Source organism: Perognathus longimembris, chromosome 19, assembly GCF_023159225.1.
Source record: "Perognathus longimembris pacificus isolate PPM17 chromosome 19, ASM2315922v1, whole genome shotgun sequence".
Lineage (NCBI taxonomy): Eukaryota > Metazoa > Chordata > Mammalia > Rodentia > Heteromyidae > Perognathus > Perognathus longimembris.
The window spans coordinates 31697359-31709846 of NC_063179.1; the positions used below are offsets into that span (position 1 = coordinate 31697359).

General features: G+C 34.1%; 1 protein-coding gene across 1 annotated transcript in view; it reads right to left on the reverse strand.

The window, feature by feature from the left end:
* The window catches only part of Arl15 (ADP ribosylation factor like GTPase 15), a 386850-nt gene that overhangs the window by 185403 nt on the left and 188959 nt on the right, over positions 1-12488 (reverse strand). The gene's annotated exons all lie outside the window — the stretch shown is intronic.

The following is a 12488-nucleotide window of genomic DNA, read 5'->3' on the forward strand; positions in this document are numbered from 1 at the left end:
CTGTATGCTTTGAGAATTTTTACAATTAATTAAAGAATGAGTACAGAGATGCATATCTTCAGGCAGTAAGAAGCCAATCTGTGAAATTAAAGATTATACAAGATTCCTCTAAGCACTCTGTATGAATGTGACTCAATGAACAGCTTTAAAATTCATATTACTAGAGCAAGTTAAAGATCGGTTTATTAAAGTTAACTTTCTTCCACTAATTGTAACATCAGACTCCAACTAGTTCAGAAATACTCTTCTTAAGATAATTATGTAAATTAATTTATAGTCCTCACTTCATTATGCTGGTTAAAAAAAATTAACTGTTGATGTTTCTAACCTTTTGACATTCAACGTTCAAGTAATAAGGTCTCCTGGCTGAAGAGGGAAAGTTGTAAATTACAGTAGAACAGGAAATAGGAGTGGAAAAGGGAACAACTTTTCACTGTGAACTTATTTTGGCCTTAAAATTTTGACATGTGGTTTTATTAATCATGCAGACATTAATTATAAAATGAGACCAAAATGGATTATGTAATACTCCATGGAGATGCAAGTGGAAATGATAGAGATACATTTTCTTTCTTTTTTTAGATATACATTTTCTATGGGATGTTACAAAATCTTAACTGACAGAGAATGGATCAAAAATCTCAAATCCAATTTATAACAAATTTATACATTATATGAAACAAACTGAGCTGGAAAATAGTTGTTGTTAAAAAAAAAAGTAGTTGAAGCAAACCCAGAAATTATAGCCACATATCTTGCCTAACATCTTAAAAGCGTGACACAATATTTAACAGTACACATTTGTTCAGCTCAACATGTCAATGGCTAAAGAACTTTTAGGGCAAACCTTAAGTAGGATTCTGATAATAAGTCTCTCTCAACAGCAATAAGCCACTGCTCAAGCAACCTGGCTACTTCGTGCTATGCTTTAAAGCCCGCATCTCTCTTTAAAAAAAAAATTATTATATTTAAGTAGTTGTACAAGGGAGTTGCCATTCAACAAAACTATTTATGAATACAGTGCATCTTGATCAATGTCACCTCTTGCTTCTCTTTCTTCACTTAAAAAAAGCGAGCTTAATTAATAAAAGTCATTAAAAAGCCCGTTAAGAAACAGAAAGATGTCCTAACATAAGCCTAATTAAAGAAAAACACCAAAGTTAATATGAAAATACAAAAGACAGACCATCCTTGCCATTTTGTTGGCAAGAAACAGACATACTTACATTTATGCATCTCTAGTCTTACATTTACAAATGAAAATTTAGAAAACTTACCAAGAGTTTTGATAAGTATCACTAAATGAAATGATTGTAGAATTGATTAAAATGTAAATTTTTATATATTGGATAAGAATGAAAAGTATTCTTTCTTAAGAATTTGTACTTCAAAAAAATAAAAAGAAAGAATTTGTACTTCTAAAAAGAGCATTTGTCTGGGCACAACCATTTGCTTTTGTATAATCATAATAATTACAGTAATAAAGATTCTACTAAGCACATGTCAGTTGCATCTCCATCTCAAGATATCTTTTGTATTTTTTTTCTGGATCCTTCTAATGATTACTGAATCTTCTCATCAGTACAATGTGTTAAGGCATGATGAGAGACACTTTCATAGCACAACTTTAAATCCAGTTGTTTAAAACTGTAAAACCAGCTGTTTTCTAAGGATTCCTTGTAAAACTCTTATTGTCCTTTCATTATTACTTTGTTCTCCTTGTCTAAAGAATACCCAAGTCACCGAGATTTTCCACTCTGGCCCCTTTCAATAAAGACTTGTTTCAGCCTGACAAACTATTAATCATAACGATAGTCTAAAACTTTTTTTTTTTATAAAACCTACATGTTAAAATTATATTGCTCTATCAATTTCCATGTTATTTCATAGTTCCTGTGTAGAAGTTTCATCCTATACAGCTCAGGCGTTTCATTTCTCATTGGAGAAAATTGTTTCAGATACTTTATAGAGCTATTTACCATCAATAAAGATTCTCCAGAAGAGTGGAGAAAATATCCAGCACTTAGCCACATAAGGCCTGCAAAATCAGGATGGAACAAATACATATACTTCTCCCATGCTTCTAGTTTGCTACTCTCAGCTCTTTGCCTATACTGATGGTTTTGTGTGGTTCCCAAGTAATGTTATAAATATCCTAATGGTCCTTGGTAGAAAAACACATTTCCTACCCCTGTGAGAATTCTCTGAAGCCTCATCATCTTATTTCAGGTATGGAACAAAGTATACTCAATTTACATACACACTACTTAGCAGAACTGGATCTGAACACCTGAATGTATTCAATAAAACAGGGCAGCACTCCACTTAAATCTTCCCCTGTGCATTTGGGCACAGAAAATGTCTGACCGGTAAGCACAAATTTAGATTTTAGAACTTGTAATGTAGAAAGGTAATTCTTAGTCCATTACTTAGATAGTACTAATATCTAGTATCAAACAGTAAAACCTGTAATAGGTCCAGTCAAAAGAAAACTATCTGAGAATTTAGTTGAAAATGGGATGTTAGCTTTTATTAGACCCTTACAAAACACCATCTTGTTGGTACTGGAAATCGACATGATACTTCATTTCAAACCGACATCAAACTTCATTTCAGATAATACCTTTCTTAAAGCACAGATATTCAAGATGGTTATATGAATGTTTAAATAATGGAGTGTGGCTACATACAGAATTTTACATAAAGAGATAGGACTAAAGAAAAAGGACGAGAGATTGTAGATTCTAGTAAACAAAAGAGAGAGGAGGTTGTCTAGGCAAGTGGGGATAAGTTCATTGCAATCTGAGCCCTGGACAGTGGTGACTTCTGAACTGTATTCATGTACTGAATCTGTTGTTTGTACCGTGTAACATTCTGCGTTTGCTGTCTTCACCAAAGACAGGTGTTACTCGGAGGTGAAAAGGAAGGCAATAAAGTGGCAAATGAAAAATGCCCCTTTCTAAGTAGCAGAATATTCTGTTCATCTCAAAAGGTAGAAATTGGCATCTTTTCATGCATATGTTTTGTTCTTAGAAAAAGAGGCTCAAAAATATATGGTTTATACCTATGTGTTAACACAGCAGAGCTTGTCAAAGTCACTGCCACATGTGAACAACTGGTTTTCTCACTGGGTTTTCCATGCTGTAAGTTAAGGATGTCTTCCTCATTATAAACTTTGCTGGTTCTCTAGACTTTCTGTAGTCTGGCTCTGACTTGATTACTGGTCAAAACCTTTAATTACAGTATATAGTTTGTGCAGCTGCCTGGAAATTGGTCTCAGGGTCAGTGGCTCTTCCCGATCCCCTCTTTCCATTCTTTTGAAGCAATATTGCTGAACTGAGGGCATTGTTCCAGCTTTCTGGTGTGCTCTGTTCTGCTGCACACTATGAATAGCTTTGCAATCACTCTTGCAATTGGTTCTTCAAGTGCCTTTAGGTTGTCAATTGTAATTCATTGGCTCTAGGCACCTTTTCTCCTTTCATTCTCTTGAGGTCTTTTATTACTTAATTTGCAGTAATATTAGGGAATGTCTTCTTCAGACATGTCACTAATGCCTCTGCTGATAATGAAGCTGGGAGTACATTTGACTTTCATATGTGTGCCTGTTTAAAATCTTTCCATCCTTCCTTCATCTCTGTGACTTATGATGAAAATCTTTGCAGTTACCATGTAAGAAATTTTACTTAACACTTGGGTAGAAGAATCTCAAGAATTACCAGAAGACATTTTTATTGGGGTTAATTTATGTAGTTAGTTATAGTTATGTTTATAACTTCCCAAAGACAATATCTCATTTTTATCCTAACAGGCTCTCATATTTCATTGTCATACTTATGCTCCATTCTCTTGTCATATATAAAAATTAAGTTTTTGAGTTTTATACCTCAGAAATGGCTAATAGGAGGTAAACATCTTCGAATAGAAATCAATGTTTCCGTTTTCAAATATCTTTTTAAAGATTTCAATCAGAAAATATTCAATAAGTTCTGCATTACTGAGTTAAAGTATAGTTTTATTTTATTTTATTAAAAAAAATTCAAACATACCCCTTAATCTACTGAAGGAGAAAAAAAAAGAACACTTTCCATGTTATGGTGTTTCAAATTCTAAGTTCTGGACAAAATCCAGAATAACCCCTCTCATTAGGCTCAGCCATCCCAGAGCAACGTAGGGTAGTTTTAAGCAGACACTATGTAATAATAATAATGATAATAATTATCATAATGATAATAACTAACGCTTATTGTGCTTTTTATCTTCAAAGAACTTTACTGACATTAACTATGTGTCTATCTTCAAATTAATTTAACTCGACAAATGTTTTATTAAACTTAGTAAGCTATGGAATGTGGCTGAATTTTCATTTGCAAATGAAATAACTAAAAGAAAGAAAGAAAGGGCAAAAACTGTGATGGAATGTTCTGCCTTAAAAATCTGCCTTTATTTAGTAAAATTGGTGAGATCCTAATTTTATTAAAATACCAATGTGAAATATAGGTACAGACATAAAGGGCAACACTCACCATTACAACAACTCCATCTATATTGCTTCAGAAGAACTGGAAAGAAGCCAAATATTTCTGTGTTGCATAAGCATATTTTAAATTTCTGGAATCAACCAATCCTTCTTCAGACTCTGGAGTAGCTAAGACTATGGACATGGCCACTATGCTGGTTCTATTTTGCGTTATGCCATTTTTAGTTATAATGGTGCTGTATAGGTCTCTTACATGATATATTTCAGCTTTAAAAGACACAGCTCTTTCATTTTACCATTAAGTATGATGCTTAGTAGATTTTAGAAAGTACTTTAGGAACTTCTTCTTTAAATCAGAGTTGATTTAGGAGATTGTTATTACCTAGAATGATGTTGAACAGTTTGAATGTTTAGTCTATGTCAATCGAGATGGTTATTTATCTTTTCTTTAGAGTATATGAATATAGTATAGCATACTATACTATATACTATATATACTATTCACACAATACATTTTCTGATAGTGAACCATCCCTGATTCCTGAATAGATATAATTTGCTTATAATGTCTGTTTTTTAAAACCTAAATAACATCCACATGTTAATAAAAAAAGAAGCCAAATAATTTTATTTCACAGAATCAGTCTCTAAATTTACTAATTATTGTTCCATATTATAAAATATATATGTATATAAGAAAAGAAGATCAAGAGAAGAATTGTTTGAAATTCCCTGTTTCACCAAACTAAAAAATGATATTTTTAAAGGCCAAGTTTTTATTATCATAAAACCATTTCTACTATGTTGCCATGGAACTTGTCCTCTACATGAGAAATAAAAATGGAAAAAGATGAAATAAAATCCACATAGTTAAAATAGGCAACTATGTAAAAATGTGTTAAAAGAATATTATTCCACCAAGAAGACCCGCTGCTTTCTATGAGAAATTTATGAAGAAATGTATATGTATATGTGTGTGCAAAATCTCTAAGTGAATAAGGACAAATCTAAATGTAAAAAGACACAAAATAAAACACTTATAAATATGGTAATAGCTTAAAGTTTTTACAAACTCTTAATATGGTCAAAGTAGTAAGGATTCTGGAATATACAGCTCTTGCCTGAATATATTGAAAGAGGAAGTTTGGAGCTTGGCACGGCATTTTGGAGGCTGAGATCAGATAGTCATTGGTCTAGCCAAACCAGGGCAGAACTTTGTAAGACTATCTCACTAGAAGCAGCATGATAATGTGTACCTGTCATCCCAGATACAATGGGAAGCACAAAGGAGGTAGATTGGGATCCAGGAATATATTCAGGAAAAACCAACAAGACTCTATCTTAAAAATAACCAGTGAAAAATAAAGCTGGAGACATGGCTAGTGGCAGTGTTCCTGCATAGGAATCACAATTTTTAAAAAAATGAAAGGAGGAGGAAGAGGAAGAGGAAGAGGAAGAGGAGGAGGAGGAGGAGGAGGAGGAAGGGGAGGAGGAGGAGGAGGAGGAGGAGGAAGGGGAGGAGGAGGAGGAGGAGGAGGAGGAGGAGGAGGAGGAGGAGGAGGAAGGGGAGGAGGAGGAGGAAGCAGCTGCAATAGCAGTTGGGTGCTTTTGGATGACACTTACTTGTAATCCTAGCTACTCAGGAAGCTGAGATCTGAGGATCATGGTTCAAAGCCAGCCCAGGCAGGAAAGTCCGCACTGAGATTCTAATGAACTACTCAAAGAAAAAAAAAAAAGAGGAGGAGGAGGAGGAGGAGGAGGAGGAGGAGGAGGAGGAGGAGGAGGAGGAGGAGGAGGAGGAGGAGGAGGAGGAGGAGGAGGAGGAGGAGGAGGAGGAGGAAGAAGAAGAAGAAGAAGAGGAGGAAGAGGAGGAGGAGGAGGAGGAGGAAGAGGAAAAGAGGAGGAAGAATGAAGGAAGGAAGGAGAGAGAAAGAAAGAAAGAAAGAAAGAAAGAAAGAAAGAAAGAAAGAAAGAAAGAAAGAAAGAAGGGAGGGAGGGAGGGAGGGAGGGAGGGAGGGAGGGAGGGAAAGGAAAGAAAGGAAAAATATTGGAAGAGGCATTGTGGCTCAAGTGGTAGAGTGTTTGCCTTGCCCTACACAAACTCAGAGACAGTGCCCAGGCCCAGAGTTCAAGTCCCAGAAGAGGAACAAAAAAATAAATAAATAAAAAGAAAAGACTATTAGGCATGGGATAGAAGAAAAGAAAAAATTCCATATTCTTTTGGACACAAACAGACAAGTTGAATTGAGTGAAGTGAAAGAACAGAAATGTGGATAGAGAAGGTAGCATTAGGCCAGTGGGAAAGCCATGTGTGATAATACCCAGAGGTAGTTATTCTTTCAAGCAACATATATGGCACAGGGAATCATAAACAAGCCATAGCTGCTACCCTTCAAGGAAAATACAATCTTAAGGGTTAAAGAGAAAAGTTCTTAGGTGATTAACTTCAATATTATAAGCTGGATAAGTCCACAGTAGTAGGGGAATGAGAAGGAGACACCTAATTTAGGCAGTAGGAGGCAGTAAGACTTTCTTTTGTGACCAGTCTTGAGTTGTTTTTCCTAAGAGACTGGGTATGTGAGTATGTAAGTGGTATGTGAGTATAAGCAAGAAAGAAAAATAGAATCCAATTACGAAGCACACTGGCAGAGAAGATCTGTGGAGTTTCAATGGGATCCAGAAAGAATTAGAAAACAATAATGGTTTTCATAAATGAATCATGAAAAAAAAATGGAGAGGAAAAGTTTGTTCTTTCTTACTTATGCTAAGAAATGAAGAGAAAGGGATATCAGAACTGCCGACCTGAGCACTGTAGAGAGAAAACAGCATAATCAGGTGTCTGCATAAGAAAATAAATGAGACATGAAAGATGCTTCAGATGTTTCCAGCTTTCCATAAAATGAAGGTCTGCAAAGGCTAAGAAAGAAATCCAGGGTTATAAGGAAACTAATGGATTCTTTGGGGAAACCTGCATTGACATATTTTGAAATATATTTCTTTGTTACTCCATTTCAATAATTTCTGAGTAAATTTCTTAAAAGTGGACCTATTCTTGGGTAATGGAATTATTAATAGGATTTTTAAAAACAGTTTTCAGTAGACATGCACACTCACATAATAATTCCTAGTGAGTTCAAGAAATGCAGATCTCACAGAAAGGAGTGGTGAGTAACAGGGACTGAAGGCAAATCAAAACAACTCAAGTCAACAAATTAATTTTCTCAATGAATGCATACAAAAGAATGAAAATGAGTGAATAAAGCATTCTAACTATTTTAGTTCTCTCAGTTTAAAAGTTATTTTAAAGTTATTCTGGGGAATGAAGGGGAACATTAAAATAGTGAAACAAAGGTGAACCAAGGCAACAGCAATACTTATAAGAGAATATGTTGTAAACCAACTGTACAACCGGGGAGTGGGGAGAAAAATGAGGGAGGGGGGCAACAAGTTGGACAAGAAATGAATTCACTACCTAATCTGTGGAACTATAACTCCTCTGTACTTCACTTTGACAATATTTTTTTTAAGTCATCCTTTCCTTTTACCTTATCTTCAGTGGCTACGATGGGGGTACATTACATCCATGTATGAAAATAGAATAATGAGATAGAGGCTGTGCCTCATGCCTCAAATTGTACCTACTAAGGGAGCCGAGATCTGATGATGGAAGTTTGAAGCCAGCCCAAGCAGAAAAGTCCATGAGACTCTTATTTCTACTTAGGCACCAAAAAGGAAAAAAAGCCAAAAGTGGAGCTATGCCTCACAGTAGAATACTAGCTAGACTTGAATGAAAAAGGCTAAGGGAGAGCCTTTAGGCTCTGAGTTCAAGCCTCAGTACTGGCACAAGAAAGAGAGAAGGAAATAGGGAAGAGGGGAGAGGAGAGAGGAGAGGAAAGGAAGAAAGAAAAAAGGAAAGAAAAGAAAGAAAAAAACGAATGAAACCCATTAGGTATTGTTCTAAAAAAGGGGCAAGGAGAAGCTCAGAGCAATAAAAGGGGTGATTATGATCAAGTACATTGTATGTGTATGGAAATAACATAATGAAATTCCTTTGTATAATGAATGTATGTTAATACAAATTAATAGCAATAATACTTATTATGACACTTTCGTCACTAACTTTCTTTGTGCTAACTCTGCCTTTCTTAAAGGTTTTCTCATTTCCGAGGAATAATTTAAGAAAAGCTACATATTTTCAAGAGATTACCGAGTCACTCAGTGGAAAAGTGACTTGTACACACTCTTATTGTTTCCCTGAGACTCAATTATAACAGTGTGGAGTACATCTGTAAGGAGTGGACAGAAAAAATGTATCTCATGTCATTTTAGAATACGTGTATGTCCCATAAGGGAGTTTTCAAACTGCTCATGCCATAGGTATGTACACTGCTGTATGCAGAACCAAATCAGTATTCTAAAATTCTGCCAAGACATAAGTCAAGACAGTTGGAAAACTCCATAGATTTAAAGAATATAACACTTCCCAATGATTATTTTACAAGCACATACACATTTCTCTACATAGACAGAAAGTAATATTAAATCAAGCAAAGTATTTCATGTGTTTTTAGCCATACTTTACATTTTCTAATAACGCAATTGTCACCAAAAACCTGAGATGATAATTACTGTTAGGTAGTTACTATGAAAGAACTGACTTATTTGAAGCAACAAAAAATATACAGAAACTTAAGCTATATTTATTGTTTGATGACAGATATTAAATAAAAGGGAAAAGTACACAATATGGAAATTATAAAAAGAATTATAATGAAATATGATGGTTCAATACTACAAAAATACCAGCACCTTCTTCCAGAAGGTATTCAGTTAAGAGAACTAAAACTAAAACTTGTATGACAGACAGTGGACTGAATGTATGGCTCAAAATATGGGAATACATAACCAAAATAAAACATTGCCTTAAAGAGTGATGTCGGCATCATCATAACATGCTCCCAAATACTCTTCTCCCATTTATATTCAATTCTGTGCAAATGTCACACTAAGTTCAATGCAGGTCATAAACTGAATTACATTGACATCAAGACTGGGAAATAGCCTGATCAGAAATTTTGACTTCAACATTCACACCCTCATTTAGAAGCTGGATTTTCCCCATGCTGTAATTAATGAACTTTTAAATGAATAGAGTCACTAGTCCTTATAATTCTGCTTCAAAAATATGTTTCACATTTTTCTTAATTTCTCAATTAATATTTGCCTTAATAAAAGTATTAACGAATGCAGAACTTTTGATGTATTTCTTTAAAAAAGTAAAGGATTTCTCGTACTGAAAAAGTATCAAATTGAATGAACCTGCTAAAAATAGAGCTATTCTTTCATTTCATTTTTATAAGACATGGTAAATTCAATACAAATAAAAGTAAGATTTCAAATCAAGTCAGAAGGTAAAAGAATCTCCATCAGCAACCGAATAAACGAGTAAAAGGAAAATAAGATTACATTTATTGGCTACTATATCAATTTAACTTCTCATAAAATACCCCTGATCCATTAAATAACTTCAGAACTGAAGTATGCATATGCTCTCCTCTAGGAGTTATGAAACAAATTAGATAAATTACAATTCAATACATTTTTTTAAAAAAGCTAGTTACTCTAAAAGAATTCTCCTTCTATAGCTTTATCATACAAATTAGACCAGATTTTCCCCTAATGTATCAAATGAGCCACTTGACACAATTATAAATTTTTCTAGTATGTTTTCAATAGAGGGAAAAAATTAGTTGATATGAATAAATTTGGGAAAACTGCGGTAACTATACCTCCCCACGTGAATACAACAAACATCTGTTGCAATAATTGCTTGGCTTTCAGACAGTATATAAAGAGTGTTCTTTTTCTTAGTATTTTGTTTTCTTTCTTTTTTGTGTTTTTTAAGCTTATTGGCTTTGCTTTAAAAAGGGAAAAAAAGGAAAGAATACATGTTTCTCTAATCAATTCTCAAGATAGAAAATCCTAAAATTCTAGTAACTCAAAACACAAGTCATTACCAGGTATATTACACAAAGGGAAACTATGCAATGTACAAGATTCCACTTGCTTCTGAAAGGGTAATAAAATAATTGGGCATGTTCCTTTCTGTCTGTGAGTCTGGGTTACATCGCAGTTTTAGCCATTGTCTTCTTTCTTAACTGAGTGCTATATACAGACAGCAGCTCTCATAGTAAAAGAGAGAACTAAATCCTTAACTCCTTGGTGATTTTTTATTCCAGTGTTAATTCAGCTTTCTCCACTGAGCTCACTGGTTTTGAATTACTTTCTAAGGTTGACAATATATGCTCACTAAACAAGCGAATGCATAAAGTTTTACTTCACTGACCGGCTACACAATGGCCTCTTTCTGCAAAAGCATAAAATGCAATAATTTTCAACCAGACATGAGGGAGAATTGCTGTTTTTATGATTTAATACCTTTTCTTAACTGCAGCAAAAAGTTGTTTGGTGCCTTTTGCTCATCTGAAGACATTTTCTTGGATTCCTAAAGAACCGAATTTTCACCTAAAATTTACGTGTATTGTGCAGAACAAAACATTGTCTTTTTAAGACTAGAAAATACCATAAAGTGTATACAAATTAGCAGGTACAGTTAAATAGACTGCTTATAAAGGTCACTTAATACCTTATATAAGAAAAGAAAAAATCAACAGAATAATCATATCTAAATGTATTTTAAGTAACATACAACCACTTACTTTGCAATTTTCTACCTAAGCATTCTCCCAACCAGTTTGAGATATTTGTTCACATAACATTGAAGATTCAGTTTCACAGCTCTACTTTTATGTGAACAACAAGGTATTGATTTAATTCCTAACTAACTAGTTCACTAGGCTTTATATGAACACACAAATACCAAGAAGCCTCTTGTGAAGAAATAAAGATAGGAAGCTTCCCTTTCTTTTTAGGCCAAACCCAAAGTAAATGTGTGCACTTCATTAAGCTTCTACAAACTCGAAGATCTGTTCTGGAATTTTTCCATCCTAATACAAAACTCCAACACACAGCTGTACAATATATATTTATATATCCATAAGAAAAAAATGCTCTACTTAAAGCACTCTTCAAAATGCTATTATACAAATTCCACTATAAGCAAAAATGTTAAAGAAAATTAATTTAAAATTCATACATAGGAAAAAGCTAAGCAACATCTCATATGCTCCAATACAAACAGGTTTAGAATAATTTCCAAGCTATGCCTAAGATTACTCTACCTTTATAGCCATCTGTCTTACTAAAAGGTTAATCAGGAAAAGGGGGAAAAGATAATTTGCTCCCTCCCTAGGAGAGATAGACAGCTAACGCACACAAAGAATACTCAGGAGCAATTAATTGCTAGAAGCTTTCTTTATTCGATGTGACAGTCTTTCATTCCTATAGAGGGTTACTGTGAGTCATATATTAGGTTTAAATAACCCATTTGTCTCAATTATATGATGTCTAAGGAAAACAGATCGTCTCGTGGAAAGCAGAGAGCAAAGAAAACCTTGTCAGATATTACATCTAACTTGAATCAAGTGATCTGAGTTATAACTGTACTTGTAACATGTCTGTCTCATTTGTGACACTAATATATTTTATCTGGTTTGAAAATACATTCAACTATCTGCCTCTGGTGTGTAATATACACCTAGACCATCCACAATGACTATCAATGCAACAATGTATTTCAGTGAAACACTTTATAATAATAATCTATGGATAGAAAAATCTGACAGTGAGAAGTTACAATGTTTTTAACAACATATCAAGATGAGAACACAGTTACAATTCAGGAGATCTGTACAGTAAAAACAATCTAAGTAGAATTTTATAGCTGTCTTCTACTTTAATTGCTGTTATCAATGCTTTCCAAAATCAACAAAGGAAGAAGGCATTAAGTACTTTATGCTGAATGAGGCAAGTGAAGGTACTCTGAGCTACGAATCTGCTCTGAACTCTGTCTGCTAAATAATAAATCATTGCCTTCTTTACTACTTTTCTA